This window comes from Impatiens glandulifera, chromosome 5 (assembly GCF_907164915.1).
Source record: "Impatiens glandulifera chromosome 5, dImpGla2.1, whole genome shotgun sequence".
In the NCBI taxonomy this organism is placed as follows: domain Eukaryota; kingdom Viridiplantae; phylum Streptophyta; class Magnoliopsida; order Ericales; family Balsaminaceae; genus Impatiens; species Impatiens glandulifera.
The window spans coordinates 44,775,900-44,784,832 of NC_061866.1; the positions used below are offsets into that span (position 1 = coordinate 44,775,900).

The 8,933-nt window shown below is 29.6% G+C and overlaps 1 long non-coding RNA gene across 1 annotated transcript; it reads left to right on the top strand.

Moving 5' to 3' along the window:
* Positions 1 to 2,237: 2,237 nt before the first annotated feature.
* Positions 2,238 to 2,699, top strand: LOC124937489. Its single transcript, XR_007099369.1, has 2 exons — positions 2,238 to 2,388; positions 2,463 to 2,699. It is a non-coding gene; the product is annotated as an uncharacterized LOC124937489 (long non-coding RNA).
* The last annotated feature ends 6,234 nt before the right edge of the window (positions 2,700 to 8,933 follow it).

Genomic DNA, 8,933 nt, shown 5'->3' on the forward strand with positions numbered 1-8,933 from the left:
CAAGAAGACAAAACGATGAGTTAAAAGATTTCATAAAATTTTATACATTATTTTCTCCATTTTTATTGTCACTCTTGAAGAGAATGAATAAAGAAATGTTTCTAACGAGGATTAGTCGCTCCCTTTCGAGATTATTATTTTTTTTATCTAGATAGTTTAAATTCTATTTTAGTGATAAATTGTGTTTAAAATACTTTAAATCGTAATTTAGTATTAAATGACGGTGGTCACCGGAAGAACATTATTTTTAAACCTCATCTTTCCTCTATCTTAAACTACTCTCAAACGAAATAATTCAAATGATAAAACATCCTTAATCTCTCATAAAGTTAAAATTAAAATGGACTTATGACTTTGGTTGAAATGAAAAGATTAAAAATTAAGGTGGAGGGATTTGATAGGGATATATGAGGCGGTGAGAGAGTTGACTTTGTATGAGCCAGGTGGTGTCCATGCAGCAAAAAAAAAAAAAAAAAGTAATCATGAAATTGATAATTATGATACTGAAATAAGCCAAAAAAAAAAGAAAAAAAAAAAGGTGAAGATGTGAAATATTAAATATTAAAGGATGATTATAATGATAATAATATTAATTAATTGGTGATCGATGTATAAGAGAAATATATAATTAGCTTTTTTTCTTTTTTGGTCTCTTACATGTCACATATATAAGATATTTGTCTTAATTTAATAATTTTGGTCTTTTGATTCTTGCATAGAAATTTCCTTAAGCTTGCCGAACAATTATATCAATGAGTCAAATTAAAAGATATTATGATTATCATTATTATTTTCATTTTCATTTTCATTTAAAATATTCTTGAAGGATTAGGATAATATTCCTAATATCTACACAAACTAAATGATAAGGAACACTACAAAATAAATAGCTCAACTATTATTTGATACTCAAAATTTAATAAATTTTATTAGAGGAGGTTATGATGCTCCAAATTTGAATTTTGTGAATCGAAATATCACAGTTTTAGTCAGGTAAGACTTTCTTCAAAATAATATAAATATGTATTCTAACTTTAACTTTATTTTCTTAATTATTTTAACATATTTATAAAAATAAAATAACAATTCTCTGGCTTTGATTTTTTTCAACTAATTCTCACAAATCACACTATGTTTAAAGCATTAAAGAATGTTTGAAACACTTTTATCTTAAAAAATAATACTTAAATTAAAATAATTTTAAAAAAAATATGGTCACAAAGGTTAAGCTCAAACCCCGCAAATACTTAACTATTTAATTAGACGCAAAATTTACCGCATGACGGGCTAGAACTCATGACCTCACAAGAAGACTAATGATATACTTGAACTAAAACCATCTTAAACAAATTAAAATGGGTATATAGAACTAAAAAATTATCCAATTTTTTTTAAAAAAAAAGCGTCCAAAACATATATAAACATGATATCATTTACCCATTATACAAATTAACTAGAGAAACATAATGATACGATAAATAAAAATGTGAAAATTTTGTACATTTGAAAAAAAAAAATAGGATAGTTAGAGCTCCATATAAGAATGGTGTATGTCCTGAAGTTTAGGGTGCCTTTAAAAAAAATTGAGCAATGTAATTTAGTTTAGTTGTTAAATTTTATAATAATTATTGTTAAGGTTGTGAGTTCAATCTTGAAGGATGATTTTTTTCTTTGGTGTGTTGCCTAGCTGGCCTCACAATAGGGTCTACCTAACACCATTTAAAATTTGAATACCCAAATTCAAATTGCATTTATATGGGTTAAATAATACAACCCAAATTCAAAACACGTGTAATAATTGGGTCAAAAATAAACAACCAAGTCAACTTATTTATTTATATAGGTTAATAATAAATAGAGAAAGAATTGAAAAAGTGAAATGGTGAGTGTGGTGACTTAATAATAAAAATTTTCTCTTATCTTTTATTTTTATTTATTTTTTTTATTTTTTTTCAATAGTCACACATCATTATCTCTTATTCCTCTCTCTACTTCCCTAATAAATAATGAAAATTATCCTTTTATCTTTTTTTTTTTTTTTCTTTTTCCAATAGTAACACATCATTATATCTTATACCTCCTCTATCACTTCCTAATAAATGAAAATTATTTGACTTTATGGGTAAACATAAATGAATTATGTTACTATCTTAATTAGAAGATTAGGATTAATATTTCTCTCTCCTCTCAAATTAATATATATATATATATAGAGAGAGAATAGAAAGAAAGATAGATAGAGATGGAAGGGGGAGGGGGAGGAGGAGGAGTGAAGCATATAGTCCTGGCGAAGTTCAAAGATGATGTTTCTGAGGAGAAGATTAATGAATTTATCAAGAATTATTCGGATCTTGTCAATCTTATCGAACCCATGAAGGCTTTCCAATGGTAATTATATATATATATATAAACTCCAATTCAATTCAATTCAATTTAATTAATATATGTAATTAATTATATAGGGGAACTGAGTTGAGCGTTTCTAATATGGATCAAGGTTTCAGCCATGTGTTTGAGTCGAGTTTTGGAAGTGTTCAAGGGCTGAACGAGTTCGTGAGCGATTCAAATCACATTGCGCTTGGGAAATCTTATGCCTCCATCTTTGACAAACTTGTTATCTTTGACTATAAACCTCACCATCATTTCTTACCCTAATTAATATTGTCCATCATATCAACCACCTAGCTAGGTCTTGGAGCTTGTTTGATCTTTGCTTATTTTTATGTTTTTTTGTTTGGGTTTTGTACAAAAACGAAATATTTGTTGATAAATAAAACAAGTTATTTAGGTTTGTTGATAAATAAAACAAGTTATTTAGGCTTTTGTCTGGTTTTTTATGAAAATTTATTTTGTATTTATTTTAATTAATGAAATAAGTTAGTTGATTGATAATATTATAAATCTAAAAAAGTAACAAATTAAAGGTATAAGATAGTTACTGTTGATTTTATCTGCAATTTGTGTTAAAGTGGGATCCTCCACTTTAAATCTGATGTCCCAAATTTAGTATTCCAATGAAAATAAAATGAAAATGAAAATGAAAAGTCAACCAATTTTTACTTAATATACTTCAAATGAAAAAGATAAAATTGTGAAAAATAAAATTATTTAATAAAAGCTTCAATAATTAATTTTATTTGGAGCACTAACTGTTGTGTTACTGTTATGCATTATTATTCCAAAAAAATTTACACTATAAGTTTGTTTGGTTCAGATTATTTAAATAACTTAAAGAGAGAAAAAAATGATTATTGGTAATAATTGATGATAATTTTGAGAAAATAATGATATTTTTTTGGTAAAAAGACTTAAAAGTATTAATATATATAAATAAAATAAATAATTATAATTTAAAATAGAGGGTATTTTAGTATTTTGGTTAATGACTTGATTGATTTGAAGGAGGAGAGAGGGAGTGAATTGACAATTGATTTGGTTTGGTTATTTGGAAAACCCAAATCCGAACAAGGCCTATCATAATTGATGAAAAATATATTTTACAAAAGTGAGATTTTAATTTATTTAATTTTACATGGATATTTAAAAATATATATATTTAGATTAATAAATAAAAAACAGCAATTTGTTAAATAAGACATTATTCATGGGCAATGCCAGCTAGCAGATAATTAAGGCCTCCGACTCCGTGGGCGGCGGGCCGGCCAATAAACCAAAACAAGACAGCTAATTTGAAGGATGATTTTAAAATTTATTTTTATTTTGTGAAGATATTAAAGTAAAAAAAACTTTATAGTTGATTGGTAATAGGATTTTTAAATAAATTTTAATTTATTTTAATATATATTTTAGTTTTTTTTATTAATAAATTGAACAACTTTATAATTGTTTGGTAATAAGTTTTTTAAATAAATTTTAATTTATTTAAAAATAAAAATATTTTAATATAATTAATGAGAGAATAAATAAAATAATATTTTATTATAATTGGTTTTAAAATAAAAATAACAAATATTAATCAATGTCAATTTATTTTTTAATTACAATATACAAGAGAAATAAATTATATAAAAAATTAAAAATATTATTTAATTGATATTCTTTCAAGTTTATCTATTATTTAATGAATATTATATATAAAGTATTAAATTTATTTGTTTTTTCACAGTTTTAATAACAATATACATGTATAAATCTGTTTAAAGATTACACAAATCTATAAGGATAGAAGGGTGTGTTTGACGAGGGGAATTGGAATTAGCATTAGAATTCTAATTTCAATTCAATGAGAATTGACATTGAATTACAATTCAATTCCTATATTTGAAAACATTATTAAATTGTAATTCAATTTCAATTCTTATGTTTGGGAAAATGATAGAATTGTAATTTAATTTTAATTCTTATGTTTGTAAAATAAAATATCGGTTCAAAATGTTAACTTCTTAAATATGTTTTTACGATTTTGGCACGTTTAATACGTTTTTGATATGTTTAACATATTTAACACGTTTTTTACACGTTTTTCACACGTTTAACACGTTTTTGACATATTTAACACGTTTAACACGTTTTTGACATATTTAACATGTTTAACACGTTTTTGGCACGTTTAAACACGTTTTTTTACATGTTTAACACACTTTAACACTTAAAACACATTTTCACACATTTAACATGTTTTTGGTATGTTTAACACATTTTTGACATTTTTAATACGTTTAACATGTTTTTCACACGTTTTGACAAGTTTAACACGTTTTTGATACGTTTTTGACATGTTTAACACGTTTTACACACGTTTAACATGTTTATTTTTACGTTTTTTGCACGTTAAACACGTTTTTTGCATGTTTAACATGTTTTTCACACGTTTTACATATTTTTGACACGTTTAACATGTTTTCACACATTCTTCATGTTTTTCATGTTTTCACATATTTTTCACGTTTTTGGCACATTTAACACGTTTTTAACATTTTTAATACGTTTAACATATTTTTCACATGTTTTGATAAGATTAACACGTTTTTCACATTTTTAGCACGTTTAATACGTTTTTGACATGTTTAACACGTTTAACATGTTTAACATGTTTTTCACACGTTTTTGGTACGTTTTACACATTTTTGGCACCTTTAACACTTTTTAACATGTTTTTAGTACGTTTAACACATTTTTGGCACGTTTAACATATTTTTCACATTTTTGGCATGTTTAACACATTTTAAACATGTCACAAGTGTGTTAAATGGGCCAAAATGTATTAAACATGTCAAAATGTGGTAAATGTGCCAAAATTTATCAAACGTGTTAAACGTGCTAAAAACGTGAAAATAAGCTAAACGTGTCAAAAACGTGTTTAACGTGCCAAAAACATGATAAACGTGTTTAATGTGTTAAACTTGTCAAAAACCTAAAAATGTGTAAACGTTCAAAAATGTGTTAAACGTGCCAAATAAGTGAAAAACTTGTTAAATGTGTCAAAACATAAAAAACATGTTAAACGTGTCAAAACGTGTTAAATGTGTTAAAAATGTGTGAAACGTGTCAAAAACGTAAAAAAACATGTAAAATGTGTCAATAACGTGTTAAACGTGTTTAATGTGTTGATAACGTTTTAATCGTGTTAAAAATATGAAAACGTTTCAAAAACGTGCTAAACGTGTCAAATATGTGAAAAACTTGTTAAACGTGCCAAAATGTGAAAAACGTGTTAAACGTGTCAAACATGTGATAAATGTGTCAAAAATGTGTCAAAAACATGTTAAACGTATCAAAAACGTGTTAAACGTGCCAAAATATGATAAACGTGTTAAATGTGTTAAAAACGTGTTAAATGTGTCAAAAACGTAAAAACGTGTTAAACGTGTCAAAAACGTGTTAAACGTGTCAAATATGGGGAAAAGTCTCTTTTCAAATATAACATTTTGCCTATGGCAAAAGTCTCTTTTGCCCTCAAATTAAAAAAATAAAAAAATTTCAATTTCTTCCCTCCCCCTCCTCTTTTCATATTTCCAAACGGTCCCTCTTTCCCCTTTCCAAACTGCCTCTTCTTCTTCCCCCGAAACCCCTCTCCCCCGACGACTCCCCGATCCAAGCCCCCAATCCAAGTCCCGACGACTATCCGGCCCTCAACAACTATTCGGCCCCCGACGACGATTCACGCCCCCGATGAAGGAAAAAAGCAGGACGAACGAAGGTTGAGGTTGATGGTGAGTTTTCTCCGAGGCAACGAACTCCCAAGCAACGCTGCAACATTGAAATTGATTTTTTCCGAGGCAACGAACTCCCAAGGCAACGCCGCAACATTGAAGGTGAGTTTTTTCCATTTTCTGTCGTTTACCTTCCATGCATGCTGAAATGGAAGAATGGTTTAGGGTTTTAGTGTTTAGTGTTTGAGTTTAGGTTTAGGTTTATTGGTTGACTGAATCGTTTTGGGTTTAAAATGCATCTGTCGAAGGCTGTTGCAGGTTGTCAAAGGCTGTCGCAGGCGAATGTGCATCTGTCGCAGGCGAATGTGCGACAGATGCACATTCGTCTACGACAGATGCATTTTTCGTCTGCGACCTTTTGGTTACTTGGTTGTTTGTACAAACAATGTTAGTTTGCTTTCTGACATTGTGATTTACTTATTAGATAACTCAGCACAAGTGGGCATGGCCCTTTATGCAGTATGTTGATATTGAATGTCTTGAGTTGGATGACTACTATGAGTTAAGGTACTTTTTTCTTTTCTAGTTTACATTTCTATTGATTTTAATGTTGGAAAGTGTGTATAGGTTATTGACAGACCTATGTACTTCAGTACTATAAAGAATCAATGGAGGCCAAGGATGGAACTGGTTATAAGAATGTCCGTGACATTTTTGCTGATATGAGGCTAGTGTTCGACAATGCAATGCAGTATAACGATGAAAAGAGCGATGTTCATTTGATGGCGAAGACTTTGTCAGAAAAACAAAGACATTTTTACAATTGTTTAGAACATTCAAATTAAGTGTCTTACAATAAATAATACATGGTGATAATTTAAATAATGATGAGAATGATTAAATCTTAGTACCCAACCCCAATTGATTGTTTTCAAATAACACTCATTTTATGTACAAAACATCAATAATATAAATATTTTGATTAATGATTATTAGATTGGATAATAAATTATTAATTATCAATATCATGACATGTCTGATTGGTTTAAATGAAACTTAATTTCTCAACATATATCAACAATTAAACATCATTTTTATTAATCTGATATCAATAGAAATGGTTATGATAAAAAAAACTGCAACAACAAGCACCACCACTCAGTGATGAAAATAAAACCCTTCTAATTCACAAACATATCAATCAATCAAAATCTCATTCTTTGGATTCAAATTTAGAATTGTTCCTCTTTTACCTAGCATTTAAATCAAACTCACCCCTCATCACGTCAATCGTTTTGCCCATTATCAGTCTCCTCATCGTTCAGAAAATCCTCTGAAGGTTCTCTCTGATCATCCCTTTGTGCATTCACCTCCACACACATTGTTATTATTACCCATTTCATTCGGGCTCACTCCATCCTCAACGCCCATTCTGTGTGCCCCAAAAACATTCATACGTACAAGCTAGTGAAGTGATGCTCATTCATGGATTATAGACATCAAAATAGCACATGCATAGACCAGTAAGCAAAACACAAAATGGAGATTGAGATATACATATCGCAATCGTCGCAGGCAAATATGCATCTGTCGCAGACGAATATGCATCTGTCGTAGACGACTGTGCATCTGTCGCAGGCGAATGTGCATCTGTCGCAGGCGAATGTGCATCTTTCGCAGACAAATGTGCATCTGTCGCATGCGACAGATGCACATTCGTCTGTGATAGATGCACATTCGTCTGCGACAGATGCACAGTCGCTTGCGACAGATGCACATTCGCCTGCGACAGCCTTCGACAACTTGCAACAGTCTTCGACAGATGCATTTTAAACCCAAAACGATTTAGTCAGCCAATAAACCTAAACCTAAACCTAAACCCTCGTCAGATGAATATTAAATCCTAAACCAGTCATCCACCCCCTAAAATCATTCAGCCACCATCTAAAATCTTAAACCAAACCCTAATTCCTAAACCATTCTTCCGTTTCAGCATACATGCAAGGAAAACGACAGAAAAACGGGCATAACTTACCTGAAATGATGAAGGCATTCCAGCGTTACCTCGGGGAGTTGATCGATCGGCTTCCTTCATTTCGTTGCTTTGCTTTGATCGTCGGGGGAGAAACTGAAATGAGAGAAATGATCAGGGGAGAAACTGGAATGAGGAGAGAGGGAAAAAGGGTTAAGGGAAATAACTAAACCCATTTTTTTTAAATAAGGGTAAAAGTGTCTTTTGCCCATGGTAAAAGGTTACCTTTGCAAAATTTATCATAGACATGCTAAATTTGAAAATATCCCTATTATCAGGGTTATTTCGTCAAATTTCCCCAAATATGTGAAATACTTTTTAAACGTGCCAAAACGTGTAAAATGTGCCAAAATGTGAAAAACGTGTTAAACGTGTTTAAAACGTGAAAACCGTGTTAAACGTGTCAAGGACGTGAAGAACATGTGTTTAATGTGTCAAAAACGTGTTAAACGTGCCAAAAACGCGTTAAACGTGCCAAAAACATGAAAACATGTTAAACGTGTGAAAAACGTGTTTAAAACATGTTAAACGTGTTTAATGTGTGAAAAACGTATCAAAAACGTGAAAATCGTATTAATTTGGAATTACAATTCCGACCTAAAAAGATTGAAATTAAGAACTCTCAAATTACACTATATTGAATAAAATTTTATTAAAATTCTAATTTCAATTCAAATTCTTAATATTAAAGTATCTAACAAACATAAGAATTGGAATTGGACCTCCAATTTCAATTTCAATGTCAATTTCAGGTTTCCAACACCCTAACTGATTTTAGCATTGAAGAT